General features: G+C 39.7%; 1 protein-coding gene and 1 long non-coding RNA gene across 2 annotated transcripts in view; both read left to right on the top strand.

Moving 5' to 3' along the window:
• LOC309719019 (transmembrane protein 132C) overlaps positions 1-21,359 on the top strand; it is a 305,935-nt gene that overhangs the window by 114,316 nt on the left and 170,260 nt on the right. The gene's annotated exons all lie outside the window — the stretch shown is intronic.
• On the top strand, positions 15,749-16,608 carry LOC309719021. Its single transcript, XR_014280130.1, has 2 exons — positions 15,749-16,224; positions 16,360-16,608. It is a non-coding gene; the product is annotated as an uncharacterized lncRNA (long non-coding RNA).

The following is a 21,359-nucleotide window of genomic DNA, read 5'->3' as shown; positions in this document are numbered from 1 at the left end:
TTTGCTTGTGTATGTGTAGGGATTAGTGGATTTTTCCTAGGATCAGAGGGGAGATGTAGTTCTAAGGACCAGCTTGTCCTCTCTGGTGGTTACACTGCACATACACACCATACCCTCTGTATCTCTCTCTCTCACACACAGACACACACAGAATGCCGAGCATGCCTTTATTCCACAAAGCTCCACCATCGATTTCACCTCAAAGGCTCTCTCACCAGGATGAAGGCAGAATCAGTTGTATTTTCTGAACTGTGTATATCTGTGCGAGTGTGTGGATGCTTTTGAGTAAATATAAAGCATATGATTAGTGTGGCAAATACTAATAAAATTACTCAGTCACATTATGAAGACCCACCTCTCTTCTGGGGACAAAAAGAATGAAATATAAAAATCTGAATATGATATAAATAGTTTAAGATTTAAGGTTGCTTGCTTACAGTGGGTAGCTTTTTCACCTCTGTTTGTGTTGGTCCTGTGATAGAATAGCAACCTGTCCAGGCTGTACCCCGTCTTCCACTATAAAATAAGTAAAATAAGTTCCAGCCAGGATAAACAGTTAACAAATAGATACATACTTAATTAGTTAAAAAAGTCACTTTAGTTCTCCAACTACGTTAAATTTTATTACAAAAAATCACTTTTTTTATTTAGTGAGAGTGAAGTAAAATGAAAATCATATACTCAATAAGACATCTGCACCTCTAACTTTAATATGTTAAACATTTTACTACACCCGAGTATCTCCCGTTTTTTCCAGCCATCTCTCTGTATTGCTGTCTTCCTTTGTGCTTAGATCTTTTTTTAGTCTATTTATCATATCCGCTAAAGGAAATCTTTTACATCCCTTAGATCAGAGATCACTTTTGTTGTCCATTCTCTATTTCAGTCTGTGCTTCTGCAGAGGCAGCACAGCACTCTAAATAATCACCTTAGCCATTAAATTGAGCTCCAGACAGCATGTACCTCCACTTGGATACTGTATATCTCTCTTTAGCCTATTCTCTGCTTGAATTGCCATGCGCTCATGCATACTGTGAGAAGAAAAAAATCCTTCATGTATTCAAACTGCCTGAAGGAAAATGTATCACATTAGAGGTCACAAGTCTAATTCTCCATAGTCACTTGGATATATTTCTTGTCCCTATATACATCTTTTTCATATATAATCATTAACTGTCTTGTTGCATTACTGACTGGATAATTAGACATGAACAAGTGTTAAAAGGTCTGTGAGTTAGGACGAAAACAGCTTCCTTTCAAGAGATCTGACTTCCTGATCCTCTGTGCCAAGTTTTTGGGTTATTTTTAGACTTTGAATTATTTTTGATCATATTTTAATCTTACATGAAGTTTCAGTCATTACTTAGCTTTAATTTTTTCTTTTAGGTAACAACACTACTTTGCTAGGCTTAGATCAAGGTTATGGTTGGATAAAATATGAACTTCATTGCGCTAAATGCCTTTTAACAAGATCGATTCTATATTTAGTCTCAACCCTACAATATACTCATTATGGATATACTTTGATTATGTTTTAGTGCTCCTAATACTGGTACTTATTGCATGGACTATGGTCCTAATATGTGTATATGTGTTAGTCTGTGTCAGTCAATCAATCATTCTTACAAATTTACACACATGCATATTAACAATTTGCCAGGCTAGCAATGTCAAAAAATAAACACAGTTAAAAAAAAATTCCTGTCCAAAACCTACAAGTGAGTGCTGAAGACAGCTTTCATCATGTTTATCCAAAGGATCAAAATTTTCCCACACTGATGGATGTGTAAGGAAGCTATTCTTTGCTAAGTCTTTAATCTTAACAACATAAAGTCAAGGTTGACTGCTTTGACTAGTAGTCAGAAAAACACATTGCAGCTTTGATCTGCTGCGAGTTGAAAGAATAAGGAACACAATGCTCCTCAGATGAAAAATAAATCCCACTTTTTTTTATTCTCTGTAAAGCAACATGTCATTTTCATCTTCATAACCAGGAGTGGCAATAGATTTGTTAGGGTGCAGACGCAGAAAGAGATCTTTCGGTGTTGTTTCAGTGGCACATCAGTGGGTGTGTGTTACGAGAGGTCACCACAATGACTTGCCTGAGCGACCTCAGGAGTTGTGCTACAGTACCAAGGTGACAAGGTGCATTCAATAGAGATGCATATGTGAAAGACTGTGATTGTCAGTACACAGTGGTGATTTATAAAACGTTGCCAGGAAAGTACAGGGAATTAAGTGAAGTTTATGTAGTCATAAACACCAGATGCAATTTCTGACACAACCCCAAAGGGACTTGTGTTTCCTTCCAGAATTGAAACAGACATCTTTTGCTATGGAGCCACTTTAACTGTTAAACAGTTGTACCTGTTAAATATGTTTTCCTTCATTGCAACAGCCATTGCCACCTTTTCACTTTCTCAAATCCCCCTGAGACGTAGGAAAGATGGTAAACTGGTTAACAGTCCATGACCAACACATACACACATCAAACACCTACTCGGTTCTATTTAACCCACACTGTCAATCACTATGTGTTTATTCCCCTAATCCAGCCCCTGCTATCATTCTGTCTACAGCATTCGTCCTTACTTTCTCTCCATAGTTTACCTGTCATCACTTAGCTTTCCTGCTTCTCCTTACTCTCTCTCTCTCTCGCTCTCTCTCTTTCTCTCCCCCTCTCTCTACGTCCTTCTATCTTTTTCTGTCCTGAATATTCATGAGGCTGTTATTTGCATTGCTGGCTCCTGAAAGAGGCTGAATACACAAAGGTGACAGCCATCAGCCTCGAGATAGCGCCAGTGTTTGTGCATTATGGGACTGTGCATGTGTGTCAGGGCAGGGAAAACAGACAGAGGTAAGAAAAAATTCAGAGGGAGAGAAGCAAGGAATAGACTCAGGGAGAAGGAGATAGCACCCTATTTTGGCAGTCTCACTTCCAAAGTGATTGACACTGTCACTGATATTGTAATTAACGTGTTTGTGTACCAGTGTGTGTTTGAACTGAAACTTAAACATTGTTGACCTTTAAGCTCAGTTACTGATATGATGATGATCCTTTCTGCACACGTACATGTGGCCATGTCTTAGTTTAGCTCTCTCTTCAAACAAAATATCCCTCCTGTCTCTTTTCTTCGTGTTGTTTCCGTGGCTCTACCACTCTTTGAGTTTGGTTCTGCCAGTGCCGACTTAGGGATGCTTATAATGGAAATGCGTGGCCGGTTATTGTGTTGTGTTTATTGTTCATGCTACTCCTTGTTGCAGGATAGAAGAGCCCCATTTAGAAATAGAGCTCCTCTATGCTGCTCTTGTATTCCTCTGTGCTGAGGATGTACCAGTTGCATGAGTAGCTCCTTTTAAACCAAGTGCTGTGTGTGTGTGGCCGTGTGTGTTTTTCAGTGTGCTTGAGCATTTACCTCTAAGTTACCCCAGGAGATAAAAAGGATATTGGGATAAGTTTGTTTTTATTTTAACAAGATGGGGGAGAAGAAGTTGATATTTTTATTCATGAAAAATCTGAAGCTATTTTTTTCCTTCCACTTTTTTTAGTATCTTGGCCTGGGACCCAGGCTCATGAAAACATATTGTCTGTTTTATTATTCTGGGACCCACTTGAAATAAGCTACAGATGTTCCCATTGTAGAAGTCGCAGGTTTTACTGCATGCTGGCTGAACTGCGGCTGCACTTTGGCTTCTACTCCAAAAGGGAATTATTGTGGAACACATTATGTGTTGTGTAGCAGGATAAGTGTGATGTATGTATATGTATAAATGTATATATATGTATATATATTAGTGCACTCTCTCTGTCACTCTTCGGGAGGCACTTCAAGTCCTTGAAACAAGGAATGTTTATCATCGTCCATAATGTGTTGATTGGTTCAGCTGCCCGTCACTACCAGATCAACTGCCCATTTGCGCATGTGCGAAGGTAACTCGGACAAACTGCCTGAAATGCGTTGACAGAAACATTTCAGGGATTTTGAGTCATTCTGCACTCCAGATGCGTTAATTGCGTTAAAAATTTGATTTGGCGTTGATTAAAAACAGCACAGTGTCAAAGCCCCTTTTCAAAAACCAAAAACCAAAAAAAGCAGGTCGTCATTGCGTTTTAGTAAACGGGAAAAACAACGGGAGGAAAAATATGAAAGCCAGTGGATACTAATTTGGTGGGCCAAAGGCACTCTTGATATCCACACTCATTTGATATTGGTACAGCTTTTGCATCACTAGTTTTTGCAAGCTTTAATTGGGACTGAGCTTCAATAATTTGTCTCTCATCCTCTCACCTGTCTAAGACATTTGCAAAACTTCTTCAAATAATACGACCCGCCCTGGTACTCTGCCACAGAGATACAATGCAAAAGCCAAAAGTCACTACATTTCCAGTAATCCTTTAAGGACTTCTGCCAGAAGGCCTATTGTTATAAATCATTTTGCTGTTTTCATTACTCACTTTACTCATGCAATGAAGAAAGCTTTAAACTGGATCTGTGAATGCATTTTTATCAGAAAAGTGTACTTCTTTCTGTGCGCTGTTATCTACAAGGTCCTCCATTGTTGTGGAATCATTCCATGCTTCAGAGACTTTCTGGTGGAAATAGTGTGCTCATATGGTCAACATTTCATATCGTTAGCTTCATAGCATAAGTGCCTAAGTCATTGACTTAGTCAAATGACTTAGGCAATTATGCTATGAAGCTAACGATATGTATTTTCATTCTGTTCATTTTTAATTTATACAAACTTGCTCCTCACAGTACTTATTTCCCTTTTAGTATACCTTCCTTTTCTTTCTGCACTCTTTGTGTGTGTGCGTGTGTGTGTGTGTGTGTGTGTGTGTGTGTGTGTGTGTGTGTGTGTGTGTGTGTAAAATATATAAACATGTTTACACGGCCAATGGTAAGGGGACACACCTCCTTTTCAGTAGCAAAAAATAATTCCCTGTACTCAGACTTTGCCACGCAGCCCAAAGACATGCAATTAGCAAGGTTAGGCTAACTGGTGATTCTAAATTGCCCATATGTGTGAATCTCAGTATGAATGGTTATCTGTCTCTGTGTGTTACCCCTCTCTCATAAATGAACCTGTGTTACATAGAGTCTGTAATCCTGGACTCAGTGTTGTGTTTCATGGTTCTTCATTTGCTGATATTTTACTTGTTATTTTCTCTTTTTCACTGCATCTTCTAAAACAACACGTGGAAACATACTGTATATTCCATATGTGGAAACACTGTTCTCCAGACCAGATTTTGGTGAAATGAGCAACTCTTAAACATAAACCTCAGGGGTATCATTTATAAATATAGTGTATGCACAAAACAAGGTTAGAAAGATGTGCACATCTCTGCAAACCACCTTGGCATTTCTAAAAACAAAAGATGGAAAAATGTGCACAATTGCACAGACAGTCTTACCCATAAGCATAACCCTATTTGGAGATGTAAAAACTGGCAATGTGGATGCTGACGTGGTGAATTGAAGTCAAACTGTAAAATTAATTTTGAGGAATTGTTTTACATAATGCCTTAACTAACACACATGTCACGCTTTTACTTGCAGATCCATGTTATCATAAACATTCAAATCAGCAGCACAGACCTATTAAATTCTGTGCACCATTTCGCTCTCTCCTTATCACATTCCCAGTCCTGGAGGGCAGAGGAGAAATCTGGACTGTATGCTGCCGACACTCTTGGTCCGTATCTCCCTGCAGCTGAAATGCAGGATGTGGCAGTATTCAGGAAATCTGGCTTGGCATTTTCCGATGTTGAATGATCCTTGGACAGCATAAATATCAGTTGAAATCCGAAGTGAAAAACCAACCAAGAGCTGCAGAGCAGAGCATGTTGTAATTGTTTTCAACATCATATATTCTACTTTTTTCAGCTGTGCCTGTTAGGGCTCATCACAGTGGATCATATGACACCATCTGACACTATCTCTAGCATCCTCTTCTGTCATACCAACCCTCTGCATGTGTTCCTTTACTTCATCCATGAACCTCCTTTAGTTTGTCCTCTTTTGCTTCTCGTTGGTAGCTCCATCTTCAACATCCTTTGTCCAACATACCCCGTTCGTATTCTAACCCTTTTCTTCTATTTATCCATAAAACCAAGCACAATAGTTTTCATATATATATATATTTTTTTGTTTCATTTTAGTTCTTAGTTAATTTATTGAGTAAAATCTATGCTGTGAACATGACTGCTGTCATGCATATGAGCTTCCAGACACCATGGTGACTGCCACAGGACTATGTGAATTGCAGACTTGAAATAAAATCAGTGACAACTTTCATGCAAAAATTATACTGGAAATTTTCATGATGATTAGGGAAAGATCACCATAAAAGCTTGCGTTGTTTATTGATTAGTCTGATGTAAGTAGTGCACAGACTCACATGTGTAGTTCAGCGGGGCTGCTGCACCACCAGAGAACAAAGAAACTGGAAGAACCATCAATCAGTGACCGTCTTTGTTGCGTTTTCTATTGTTATCTTATTCATGTTTGGTGTGGCTGTAGCTCAGGACGTACAGCAGGTCATCTACTAATCGGAAATATCCCCGGGCAAGATAATAAACCAAAGCTTTTGTGAATGTTAGATAGAACACACTTAAGCATAAAACAGTACTTGTATGGATAGGTGAATAAGACATATTGTATAAATCACTTTGAGTGCTAAGGTAGAAAAATGCTATATAAGAACCAGTCCGTTTATTTCTGTGCATCAGTATCCACACGACGCTTTAAACCGACAGTCTAAGGTAGAACGAGTGTGGGTCATGAGGCTGATCCATTGCTCAGGTAGACTGAGGATATTTCTCCCATGCTGGCTTTTCCTCATTGGCTTCCTGTTAATCAAATTTAAAATCCTTCTACTCTCATGCAAAATCTTGAATAATGAAGTCCCAACTTATCTTAAAGACTTTAAAGTAACATTTCACTCCAATAGAGCACTTAGGCTTTCAGCTTCAGCTTTCAGGCCCCTGTGGAACACTCTGTGGAACCAACTCCCAGTTTGGATTTGGAAGACAAACACCTTCTCTACTTTTTTAGACTAAACTTAAAACTTTCCTTTTTGATGAAAATATATAGCTAGGGTTGGATCAGATGACTCCCTTAGTCGCAGCACAATAGGCCTAGGCTCCTGCGGCCTTCCCATGATGCACTCAGTGTTTCTTCTTCACTCACCTTTTTTCACTCACTATGTCTTTATACATCACTTTGCATGTAATAATTATTTATTATTCATCTTTGGCTCCCTTCCAGAGTGTCTTTTGTCCCATCTTTCTCTCCGTTTAAATTACCTATATTGAGCTTATATATATATATATATATATATATATATATATATATATATATAGCTTTTATATTACAAAAAAACAAAAAGGCCAAGAACTTGTCCTACAAAATGCTACAATTGTGAACACACTCACTCCTTCTTTTTATTTCTTTACTTTTATTCTTAAAATCTTGTATTTCAGAATTTAAAAACATGTACTTGGGAAATAAAAAGACAAGTTTTGACCCCTTTTTTTCCTCACAGAAGAGCCCTATTTGTGCTTGATCAAGTGTGACTGTGCCCCTCTTTCCTTTTCAGTAGCAATTCAGCTATTGAATGGCTGTCGTACTTACCCACTGAGCCAGTGAACACCATCAAAACTACAGCATTTTTTTTTCACACATATGATTGCTTACCTACCATGGCAGTAATAGGCTATGTGTTGTTGCAGAAAATATATTTCCAACACAGTAGACAAAAATAAACCTGCCGAAATGTTTTCCGTCTTGGTTGTAGTGACACGTTTTTTTTAGATGTCTCTCCAAAGAAGAAGCTATTATTTCAGGCAAAAAATTCAATAAATAAAGTGATGGTTGAGTGCTTAAAGTTCAGCTAATCTGGACTCAAAATTTCCCATCAAACTTCTCCAGTGATGTGTATGAGTTTGATTCTGAGCTGTGCAATCACCGAAGATGCCCGCCCGGAAAATAAGGCTGTTACTCTTTATTCCAGGCATGTTCCACCCCTATAGATTAGATACAGTTTGATGGACCTTCACAATAAACAATTCCTTGATCCTTGATCACACAGTAAAAAGCACTTTTTACTGTTTTTCTATTCTTTCTTGACTTTAAACTTCTGTATGCTATCTTTGTAAGTGCTCAAGAATAATCTGCCACAGGTTACTGTTGCTGTGACCCTTATAATCCAGGGATGGCTTGTAATATTGTGATCGGGGAAATTCAAGCTTGCTCTACTATTCCATTCATTGTCAAATCACTCTGGATAAGAGCTTCACACACTGTAAATGTGTAAAACTTTAATGATCATGTTACTTATTAATGAAGGAATTGAAGAGCCTCTGAAGTCCCTTTAGATTTCAGAATGAGCCGGTTCCTCAGGGAACAGCAGGCTGTCTTAACTCTTCGCACACTTTAGATTCTTCTGTCAAACCTGGTAGTACAGCATGTCATACCTAAATGCAACATGAAACTAATTTTAGAATTTGCAAATGCTCATTTAGTTAATATGTAGCAGATTTAGCATTTCAAAGAACCATTAGAACTGCTTCATTTATGTCATTATTTTCTCTATGCATTTTTTAATGCATTTCCAATCCATTTCATTTAAAGTTCAAAGTAGGGAAAGCAAAGATGTCAGTTCATGTTATTGTTGTACAGCTGGTTATTTTGGTCCCTTTCTGCGTCTCTATCCATTGCTATTATACTGCACGTTTATTGCAAGGCAGTGTGATCGTTAAGGGCAGTTAATTGCTGAACTCGAACTAAAAACACATTTTAAACAGATGCTTCTCCTTGCTGTAGTATGGTATGAATACATGGCTGGCTCTATGATTGACCACCATGATTCATGTTTGCTCGTTCATCAGTGCTAATTTGCCAGGCTAATCTCCCCATTAAGCTCAGTGAGAACATTAGCCTAGCAAATTAGCACTGATGAATAGGCTATTATTCAAAGCAAAATCCCCACTTCTACCCACTTGTCTCATTTTTTTTTTTTTTATTTCTTCCTCTTCAATCCCTCTCTCTTTCCTGTAATTTTTTATTTTATTTTTTATGGTTCATCGTTTCCCTTAAGTTTTTTCAGGCTTTGCTTTGCTTTACAACTCAGTATACTGTATAGATTTTTAAAAAAGAGTTCCAAAACTGGCAAAGACGCAGAATGAATAAATAGGATGTTCTACAATTTCATTTTAGGCCATGTGTATGAAAGGGATATAACACTGTAAATGGATGTTAAACACATTTGTTGGAGCAGCTTGTTGGAAAAACAAAGGCATCAGAGATGCCTCCAGTCTTTACTCCATTTTCTGCTGTCTTTTCTTCTCCCCTGTAAAACCCCCCTCAGTTCTAATCTTAGGAGTACTTAACGAAAAATGTTCCAGCTTACACACATTCAAACAAATACACATTCTTCCAAACACATACACACAAAAACACAGTGAATTTTTTTAAAGTAGCGTGTGTTACATGGTTTGATCTCCTTTATGATCTTTGGCTCTGAATGTAGCCTCAATTCTGTGTTGTATTCCAACCCCTATAGAGGAAAACCACAGAGCTCCAGGGCTTGCAAAGCTTTGTTTGCTTGTATCTCTCAGGGAAGAAGAGAATGAAAGAGAAAATTAAGAGGGGAAATGGAAATATGGGGACAAGAAGGAATGAGTGAGAAAAGACAAAAATTAAAGAATAGGAAATGATAAATAGTTTGCCATCTATCCTGTTTATTTTGTTGTCTATACTTAATCTGTAGCTCACTTTTTGTCTTTCTCATGTTATTGACTGTTTCAACCATGCTCCTGCCTACTCTGTTTCACTTAATAATATGAGTTTATCATTTGTGTTATAGAGTCAGATAATTAATATAAGCAGCCATATTGTAATTAGTTGCCTCCTCTTTATCTGCCCATAAAGCACAATATGCAAAAACATCTTACACACACAGTTAGGCACAGATGCTCTTGCACTCACACATACATGCACATATGTACACACACAGATTTACAAGTATTTCGATGAGTGGCCTATAAAGTGTTAAAGATTTTTCACCATGATTTGATCTCAATATCAGTTCCTTAATTTAGACTTGTGGCTTTCAATGGATTTTAAGTCTTAAAAAACACCCTCTGTATTTCTCAGTTGTATAACATTCCCAGATGTCACCAAGGGCCACAAAATGTCCAAATGTAGAACAATGCAATAGGTAATAAAACAATCTGAGGCAATCTGATGAATTTAATTTGTACTTGATACAAAAACACTATGCTAGATCTCTGCCAGCATGAAGTAAATGCCTGAAATAATGCAAGTTAATTGCTTCAGGTCAGAGGGAACTCTCTAAACTGGGTGCTAAGGAGTGTGAGCAAAATCACTTTGCAGAAATAACAGAAGGCGGGAAGAGGCTAACTTTTGTTGAATTCCTGAAGGAGGGAAATGTAATGGCGTGCCTGTTAAATCTCTTCTGGTGTCTTCAAACCTAGTATCCAACAAAAGCATGAAGCAGAGCTGTCAGGCCACCGCAGGACACAATAATATTGTCACATTGTGCCTAATCTGTTCAAAAAGAGGGTTTCTTAATCAATTTTATCCAACTCATGATGTTTTCTTCACACTGGAGAAGTCATTTTGGTGTTTAAGCCTTTAATCAGCACTGATTAATAACACAATTGGAAAATAATGAAAAAACAAACAAACAAGAAAATAATAATCATAAACGACCCACATGAGATAAGAACCCCAATCTTCTGGGTTAAACAAACACTCTCATATATGTGATCTATGATCTACTAGCCATATCTATTGTGTGATATCAAACATTTATACAACAATTTATACAAATCAACATGCACTGTTAAAGATAAATTTTACACAATTTTTGTTTGTTAGAGTTTTATTTATTGTATTTCTCATAGTTAACTCATCTCTGGGGATGTGACAGAAGGTTAGTGAATGTTTGGGGTATTTTAACATCACCCATCCATTTTTGACAACCCAGCAGGGGGTATTCTTGAGTCCAAGCTGTATGTCTGGCTTGTGGGTCACACCTCTTGATCACAGCTCCCTGATGGCTTTCTTCGTGTGCAGTCTTGTGCCACCGAGAAACTGAAAGCCCTGCAAACTGGCAGGCAAAGACCAAGTTTTATAGGTACAGAATGCACTCATCATCCTTTGCTATTGCCTACCAGGCTTGTGTTCTTGGCTCTACGTCTTCTCTGAAGCCTCCTCTATTATTATATATTTCTGCAGAATCACTTGCCAAGATGTTTTAGACTTGCTGAGTGGAGTATCTGTGCGTTGTTTTGAGAAGATGAGATGTGTCTGTAGATCTTAGTAAACTCAAATTCTCAAAAAAAGTTCCTAATACAACATGTAATTTTGCCATTTTTAAAAGTCTGTAAATAATAACTTTAACTCAAGACAGGCAAGGTACGTTTTTGTCCTTGGTTTTGCAAAGAACAGAAGTTACGGTGCTCATTACAGTGTGCCTCTGTGTGAGTATGTTATACAGACATTAAGATATAATGGAAGAGATAGAAGGAGACACAGAGAAGTGAGGGACATAGGAACAGTAATGAGTACTCCAGTAGAGAGTGATAAGAGAGATAGAGAGAGACTTGGTCTGCATAATGAGTCCTCCAGCATGGAGGTGGCATGTGGGAGGGATGGAGAGAAAGAGAGAGGGAGGGATAGACTGAAATATTCCAATGGAGAATAGAGAAAGCAACAGAGGCGTATTAGATCACAGAGAACTGTCTGTATAATGAGTATTTCAGGGGACCGCTAGAAAAGTAGAAGGCATGGATGGGGTATAACACAATACAAACTGAACAGAGAGTTGAAAACTGGATTTAAAATCCAGAGATAAAAAAAGAACAATGTCCTTCTAGTTAATGGTCTATACAGCATGTTTTAAAGTCACTGTATGGAAGCTCATTTTAAATCCCATTCATAATCTTATTGTAGCCAGAAACAACATTTGCAATGACATAGTCCAATATTGTAATATTTTTTTGTGTGTTGCTGTATTTTGAGCTTCTTTTGTGGAGATATTATTGGTAATTATGCTGAGTGTCACTGATGGAAATTGCTACCCAGCCCTTCTTCTTTTTACATCAAAACAGACTATTCAGTATGGAGTGCTTCAGTTTAGTGTTTGCTTCATGTGGTTTCAGTGCTCAGACCAGAAAAGCACTATATAAGAAACAGTCCATTTACCAGTCCATAAAGACCCATTGGTAGAAAGTATCAAGTATCAGATGACATGCTGATTATTGTATTCATCAGAGAAACAATATCAAAAGTGTAATTATTTTATAATTCTGATTATTATTGTATGTATTTGTTTAAATGGCCTAATGTAGTGCTAGAATTTTGTGATTTCTTTAGTACTTTGTATTGCAGCTAAAACATTTTAAGCATTCTGATTTCTGCGTGTAAACAGAAGTGACTTTCATGACTCCTGTGAGCGTGCCGTATGTGTCACTGATGTGTGCAGAAAACATAAAAATCCGCTAACTCACTTTCCCACAGTCTCTCTTTCAAATGCAATGTTAGTTTTAACAGATAGATGAGGCTAAGCTGCCAGGACCCCAGTGGTGCTTTAAGAATTAAGCTACAGGATGTGATGCCATGTGCTGTTTTTGTGTATTTGTTCCCAGAAGCTGTCATAATATGAAAAGTAGTGGGTGGCATCACAGGAGACCTGTCACCAAAATATCTACAGTTACTGATGGGTTATAATGAGCAGCATAGGAAAATAGAAAAAAAAATTGGAATAATGTACTATATACATACATACACACATTTTGAGTCTATAGACATGGAAATTACTCAACCTCCTCTTCTCTCCTCCACTCAGAGCGAAGCAGTGTTTAGGAAGTTTAGGAAATAATTTATATGAAAATTAAACAGATCAAGCAACCAGCATGCAGACAGACAGACAAGCAGCAGTTGCACTAGATATGCACAAATAACCTCATATACACACACATATGCATGGATACACATCTTTGTATAAGCAATCTGAGATAGTATACATGCACTGAGCCAGAAAGACTGATAGCTAGCCAGTCAAGAGTTTGCCGGTGAACCTGCCAATCAATTTTTCAGCTATCCAATCATCCATCAAAAAAATAAAAGTATACATATTACCCAGTCGTGTCTGCTATCCACAAGACAGTTGTCTAACACATTTGATCACTTAGAGATATAGATAGAGACTCAGTTTTAGTAGATATTAGTATACCCATAATCACAAGTATTCTGCGATGGAGACATGGAGGAGATGAAAATGGAAGATACCTATAGAGTTCAATGTGGAGTTACATAAGAGCTTCAGTCAGATAGTCTAATGGGAGAGAGGAAAAGGTGGAGGTAGATGCAACAAAGCCAGCAGAGGGAGTTTGTTAGAAATGTGGGGGAAGAAAAAGTGAAGAGGATGAGAGGAAAGAGTAGGCACTGATAGGAATTAAATGTAAAAAGTTAAGGCAGCAAGAAGGGAACCAAGAATCTGGATGACGGAGGGAAGTATGGGAGTAGATAGGGGATTGAAAATGCAGTGGGAAATGCTATGATGTGTGTATATTCTCACTGGAATAATGTGATATGAATGACCTATAAGTTATAGATTTATTTATAGTAGGGGATTTTTGTTTTGTTTTGTTCTTTAGAAAAAAATACATACATATAGACAATTTTGCAGTCTTCCTAACAAATAAATGTCTGTTTAAACACTGCAAGGAACTGTGGCGTTATTTGTCCTGTTCAGCGCTGTGTGCAGCCTCTTTCACATATGGGCAGTCATATCCAGTCTTAGTCAGAAACCACTCAGGCACATAGACTAAAGGTGTTTCTCTGAGCGGCAAAGAGAAAAGATGAGTTATGCGTTTACTTTTTGTTTGGTTTTTGTTTTGTTCTTATTTTGTGTCTTCAACCATTGTCATCCCATTACCATGCTCTTATTACCATTTTCTTTTCCCTTTCCTTTGGATTGGCTCTGTATCCGCTGCACTCTTTGCTTTTCTCACTTTTCAATCCTCTTCTCTTCACCAGAAATCTTTGCTATTGACAGGGGCAGGGGAGGGGAAAGGGAGGAGAAGAGGAGGAGAAAAGGAGGATAACAGCAGGCTCTATCCATCATGGCAAAACCAAGGGGTGGAGAAGGAGATGCACTGAGCTTGTGCTGACTGCTCACATAAGCAAAAATGTGACAGGATATAACATTTAAGTATCCAGTTTGTGAACAATCAGTTTAGGGTCTCTTGTGAAATTAAAATGTATAGGACTGGCTTTAAAGAATGCAAATAATAACAATGTGTTTGTATTCATATAAGCTACACATACTACATATTTTAATGTTCATCGCCAAAAGTATCACAACCTCTAATTTAAATTAGTGGTTGTAATCATTGGTCCAGCAAAATTACATGGCAGTTCTGCACACCATTGGTGTGGTGAAATGGCAGAATAACCTTTATTTAACCTTTATTTAAACAGAAAGTCCCTTAATATTAAAATCTTTTTTTCAAGGCAGACAAAATGGATCTAAAGTAAAGCTTAAAGCAGTCCAACTGCATTGCATGAATCAGAATAAATAAGGTCAGCTCACAATATCTTTTTTTTTTAGTCATGAACCAGTAATTTTCTCCATAGTATAACTTGGGGTTCAAGAAAATATCAAATGTTATTTTCAATTTCTTTTGGCTGATTAGGGCATTCTAGCTTTGGCTTTATTATTGAGTAAAGTAATTAGTGACAAGCACTCGTGAACACACAAAAGCAGAGTATCTAAACTCTTTTTAATGCAATTTTTGGGATTCAGTCTGGAACTAATAAACTCCAAAAAGAAATCCTTTGCAAGAATCAACCAGGTGCCTAAATGAAAGTAATAATAGCAATTGCAAAACATTTTTTTAAATCCAGTATCCAAGCATTCACACCTGGGATCTGCTCAGTACAACATTAGTCCTGTGCAGATGTCAGACTTGGTGCCTCAGCACCTCTGACATACTTTTCCTTCTCATTAAGTCTATGTGACCCTCCTTCCAACCAGCAGCTCCGTTCTCTCCCCATTAGGCTTTCGCCATCTCTATTTTTCATTCTGATTGTAACTCCGTACTGCAGTGTAGATGAGTCAGCTGTGGCAAATAAATTCAGATAGCCACACTGAATGAGCTCCTAAAACTCTACCCTGGATGTTTTTGTTGAATGAGCTCCAAAGACCTGACTGATGAAGCAGAAACAAGCTTTTCATTGGTGGCATGTTGAATTAGTAGACTTAGTCAGGCCAGGATAGAGGAGAGCAGAGGTGAAGGAAGCAAGGAGAGGTGGGGGGTAGAGCTGTTATCACAAGGCAGCACCTGGCCCAAAGACAGACAGGATGGGACAGAGACGTCTGTCAAATACACACAGTGAAGCAGAGACATACGCATGCATGAAGCCACACTCAGCCCATATAATATACATGTCAGTGTATTTGTTTATCCACTTTTTCTGTAGTCCTTAAAGGTCATTGTGGCTGTCTGTTTTTTCATCTCTCTGTCATCGTCCCTGCAATTTCTGACTTTTTAATCATACAACACGCTACTTTTCATAATTAAAAAAGCTGATGAGATGCTAACACCGTGTGGGAAAAATTACTGCAGTTTTTGTTTCACTTTCACTTTCCTTGTGGATTAACTGGCTTGAGATTTGATCTTACTTTTTAGCATTATTTAGCAGTGTAACAGGGCAGCCCTTAGCGGCTGGAAACACAGTGAGACAGACCAAGGCAAGTGTAGTGGAACAAAGTATTTATTTGCTATATGGCTCTCCTTAAAACAATTAACTTGTCGAGCTTCTTCACAGCACAAAAATCCATCCTCTAATGACAACTGGCAGCCTTAAATATGTTCAGCTGTCACAGACTTAACCATTATTCCACTCTCAGGTAAATTCTTAAATCCCAACCTTCCACCACAGTATACAATATATCAATAAGAATAAATAAATACATAAATACATTTTCACATTTACATATTAATAAATACTTCACACTTTAATGTTACACCAAACCCAATATTATAAAAACCCAGAAACCCAAGCACAAAAAGATTCACCACACTCTCTTTACCAATGGTCTCTCCCGGAACCTTTAAATGGTGTCTGGACCCCCGGGGGAAACATTTGCCCAAACACCTTGAAGAGGACACAGGCAAGAAAGGTGAGTAATCATTAACTTACAAACACTTATTTGCACCACTTTTATCCCTAGATTTCACACACACACACTTGCATTAGTTTTCCTTATTGGTAAACCTTAATCACAATCTCAATCACCATTCTTCTCTCCTGACAGACAACCACCACATTCCTTGACGAGGAGCAGCTGTGCAGGATCTGAAATAAGGCTACCAACTGATTTTAAAATTCCCAATAAATAGACAATAAATATTTAAACTGCTTGTGTGCAAATCCATGCTTAAAGTGCAATGCTCATAAAGTGCTTGATAAGGTGCTTTTAATAAAGTGAAAGGTGTGCTCTAAAGTGCTATACAGACAATACAATATAAATAAATGCAGTAAGGGAGTCCTCTTCCTTACATTTCCTCCTCCCTCTCTTAAGCACAAAGTGCTTCAGTCCTCTGTCATCCTAGATAAACAATCAGCAACCACATTTGACTTCCCCGGCCTATACTGGATCGTAAAGTCATAAGGCTGCAGAGACAGGTACCATCCTGCAATGCGGGCATTCGCATCCCTCATGCGGTTCAACCACTGGAGGGCACGATGATCAGTCTCCAGAGTGAAGTGACGTCCCAGAAGATAATACCTCAAGGCCTCAATAGCCCATTTCATGGCCAAGCACTCTTTCTCTACCGTCGAATACCTCGTCTCCCTGTCGAGTAGTTTCCGACTCAGAAACACCACAGGCCTTCTTTCACCATCCACCTCTTGCTGAAGGACAGCACCAAGGCCAACTCCCGAAGCATCAGTTTGCAAGATGAATGGCTTGTTGAAGTCTGGACTGTGTAGAACTGGATGTGTGCAAACTGCTTCCTTGAGGTCTCTGAATGCTTGCTCACAGTCTTCCGTCCAACGCACTTTGTTAGGGGCTGAGCCTTTTGTGAGGTTATTAAGTACAGTGGATCGCTCTGCAAAAGAAGGTATGAATTTCCGGTACCAGCCTACTAGACCCAGAAAACCTCTCACCTTCCTTTTTGTTGTCGGAACTGGGAAGGACTGAATTGCTTCAATCTTTCCAACCTGCGGCTTTATCTTCCCAGAGCCAACTACAAAGCCCAAGTACTCCACTTCTCTCTTGGCTATGGAGCACTTCTTGGGATTGATAGTCAGTCCAGCCATTCTGATGGAGTGTAGCACCTTCTGTAGGTGAATGACATGCTCTTCCCAGGACTGGCTGTACACCACCACGTCATCCAGATATGCTGCAGAGAATGCTGACACATCTCTCAGTACATGGTCCATTAATCGTTGGAATGTCGCTGGTGCACCTTGAAGACCAAATGGCATGACTTTAAATTGGTACATACCAAACGGAGTTTTGAAGGCTGTCAGCTCTCTTGCTTCTGGTGCCAAAGCCACTTGCCAGTATCCTTTACACAAATCAAGTGTTGTAATGTACGTTGCTGATCCAACTCTCTCCAGCAGGTCATCCACCCTGGGCATTGGGTAGGGATCAAACTTGGATACTGCATTCAAATATCTGAAATCAATACAGAATCTCAGGGTGTCATCTTTCTTTGGTACCAAAACAATCGGGCTGCACCACTCACTACTTGACACCTCAATGATTCCCAGGTCCAACATCAGTTTTATTTCTTTCTGCAGCACTGGCACCAACCGTTCTGGAATTCTGTAGCTCTTTTGTCGAACGGGTGCATCCTCCTTCACCCGTATCTTATGCTGAACCAGTGATGTGAAACCTGGTGTCTCTCGAAAGAGCTGTGGGTCCACGAGTGGTTTTATATCAGCCTGCTCAGTAGGAGACAAATGAGAAAGGTCAACTGAAGCACAAACTTGAATGTTAGTTGGAAAGAACTTCTCAGTCACCTCCTCATCCTTAACTGAACGCACCAGTAACTGATAGACCGGCTCTTGTCGGCTGTGGAATTCCTTCAACAAGTTCACGTGAAATGTCTGATATTTTTTAACTCTTTCTGGCATATTCAGCTCATAAGTGACTTTACTCACTTGTCTGACGATCTCGTATGGTCCATGCCATTTTGTCAGCAACTTGTTATCGCTAGTGGGAAGCAATAACAGTACTTTCTGACCTGGAAGGAAGACCCTATCCCTGGCCTTCTGATCATACCAAGTCTTTTGATGTTTTTGTGCAGCTTTCATGTTGTCTTGCATCAATGATGCCATTTTCTCCAACCTCTCTCTCATGGTGATGACGTAGGCTGCGATGTTTTCGCCCTCTGCTTTGGATTCCTCCCAGCAGTCCTTAAGCAGATCCAGAGGGCCTCTCACTTGGCGACCGTATAAAAGTTCAAAAGGCGAGAAGCCAGTGGAAACCTGCGGGACCTCCCGGTAGGCGAACAGAAGGTAGGGCAGCCATTGATCCCAGTCAGAACCTGTGTCAGAGACAAACTTGCGCAGTATACTTTTGAGAGTCTGGTTGTATCTCTCCACTAGCCCGTCCGTTTGGGGGTGATATGGGGTGGTCTTAAGTCCCTTTATCCCTAACAGCTTATAAACCTGCTGCAACAACTTGGATAGAAAGTTCGTTCCACAGTCCGTCAGAATTTCTCTTGGTATGCCTACCCTAGAGAAAAGCTGCAGAAGACAATTAGCAATGTGACGAGCTTTAATTGATCTGAGTGGGAAGGCCTCAGGAAACCGTGTTGCATAGTCACATATGACTAATATGTAGCGATGACCTGTGGAGCTCCTCTCTAAAGGGCCCACAATATCCATGCCTAGCCTCTCAAATGGTGTTTCAATAATTGGCAGTGGTTGCAACTGGGCTCGCGCTACTCCTTTGCCTGAGGTCAACTGACATTTTTCACAGGAACGGCAAAACTCAGAAACCTGGACATACATCCCTGGCCAAACAAAACGGCTGCTGATCCTATTCAGTGTTTTGTGAAAAGCCATATGACCTGCCCATGGAATTGAATGACCCAAATCCGTAACTTTGTCTCTGAACTGTTGTGGGAGTGCCACAGCTTCGCACTTCCCCTTTCTCTGGTACAAGATCCCTCCTTTAATCAAGTAAACAGTGTCTGCAAGACAGCTTACCTGACCTTGACTAGCCCCCTCTACCTCTGTTACCTTCTCAAACCAGGGTTTTAGAGTAGGGTCGCTTCTTTGGATTGCACCTAAATCTGAGGGAACATCAAACTCAAGTTGGTTATTTGGCTTAGGGAACAATGCTATACCTTTTTCCCCTGAGCCTTTGAACTTTTCTCTTCTTTTCTGAGCCCTAGACTTCCTAATCTTCCCTGGCTCCGTTTCGAGAGACTCCTCAAAAAAGGGCAGTTCTTGCATCCTTTCCTTTGCACTTTGTGCTCTTGTGACTACATGACAGGGTTTAAATGGTTCAACTGTCATATCTAGAGGAAGTGAGCTTCCAGATTCATCACCTAAGCCTTGAATGTCTTTCTCAGCACTCACTTGAGGGTCATAATCCGACTGATGTATTAGATCAAAAAGAGTGGGGATGTCATTACCAAGTATCACTGAATATGGCAAACTGGGAACAACAGCTACCACTAACAAGTAGGTTTGACCTCCTACTGTCAGGTAAACCTCAGCAGTGGGGTACCTGTGTTCGTCTCCATGCACACAACTTATTGTAGCCCCAACCCCACTTAGCTTTTCTCCTGAAATTATGCTAGAGTGTACAAGAGTTTGGAAGCACCCAGAGTCAAGCAAAGCTTCCTCTTTACGCCCATTAATTAAAACAGGGACAGTACAAGCTTTCTTTCCTACTGGCTCTGTGGCTGGTCTTGGAACTGCACATAAAAGAGATGGTTTTGACTTAAGTGCAGGGCAAAATTGTTGTGTATGGCCAAAGTTATGACAGTGATAACATTTAATATCCTGAACTGAAGACTTAAAGGATTTCTTCACATTGTGAGGTCTATGGGAAGGGAGCTGCCTAGAACTAGAAAGATTTCTAGCCTGAACTTGACCAGAACCCTGTTCACCCCCAATGGACTTACTTGGTTGGGCGTAGTGGGTCTCCCGGCTGAAGTAGGTGCTCTTGCGTCCTTTTCTGGCTGAAGTGAAAACCTCTGCGAGGCTAGCTGCTTCCTTTGCAGTCTTCGGGTCATGCTCACGTATCCAAATCTCCAGCTCTGGATTAACCATTCTCAAAAACTGCTCCAGAATTATCTGCTCAGATATTTCTTCTACAGTTGATTTTTCAGGTTTAATCCATCTTGAAAACAGGTCTTTCAATCTTACATAAAGTTCACGTGGCGTCTCACCTGGCTCAACTTTCAGAGATCTGAAGCGGCGTCTGTAGGTGTCAGCAGTGATCTCATATTTTGCCAGAATTGCCTCTTTCACCTTATCATAATTCTCAGAGTCTGTTAAATCCATAAGAATGTAGGCTGTGCGGGCTCTACCTGTCAACAGGGGAACCAGACGAATAGCCCACTCATCTCTGGGCCATCGACACACGTTTGCCATTCTTTCAAACGTAGTCAGAAAATGTTCAATGTCATCTTCTGGTGACAGAGGGAAAAGTTTTGGTTCAATTAAAGACCTGGACCCACTGGCCACTGGAATGTCTTCACCATTGAATCCAAGTTCTTGTTCTTCAGATGTTGTAGGGGGCGCTGGCGCCTCTGGTGGGTCAGGCTTATCAGTTACAGCGTTAACTTGTAGCTGGATTTGCTGAAATTGATGCTGCATGCCTTTCCACCTTTGCTCCTGACGTGACAAATCCTTCTCCCACTTTTGGTCTCTGGCTGCTTGAGACCGCATAAGAGATTTCACCAACCCTGTTAACTCCTCCAATTTGTCCTCAGGGCTTGTTGCTGCCATGGCCTCTAGCTCAGATGAAGCTCCAACTCCTTCATCAGGCTGCTCCTCTTGGCCTGGCTTTCTTCCACCTCTTGTCATCATCTTCTCACTGTGGCATGAGTGACACACTCCTGACACCACTTGTAACAGGGCAGCCCTTAGCGGCTGGAAACACAGTGAGACAGACCAAGGCAAGTGTAGTGGAACAAAGTATTTATTTGCTATATGGCTCTCCTTAAAACAATTAACTTGTCGAGCTTCTTCACAGCACAAAAATCCATCCTCTAATGACAACTGGCAGCCTTAAATATGTTCAGCTGTCACAGACTTAACCATTATTCCACTCTCAGGTAAATT

The sequence above is a fragment of the Aulonocara stuartgranti genome (assembly GCF_965226115.1).
Source record: "Aulonocara stuartgranti genome assembly, chromosome: 12".
Taxonomy (NCBI): domain Eukaryota; kingdom Metazoa; phylum Chordata; class Actinopteri; order Cichliformes; family Cichlidae; genus Aulonocara; species Aulonocara stuartgranti.
This window is presented reverse-complemented; position numbering and strand designations above follow the sequence as displayed.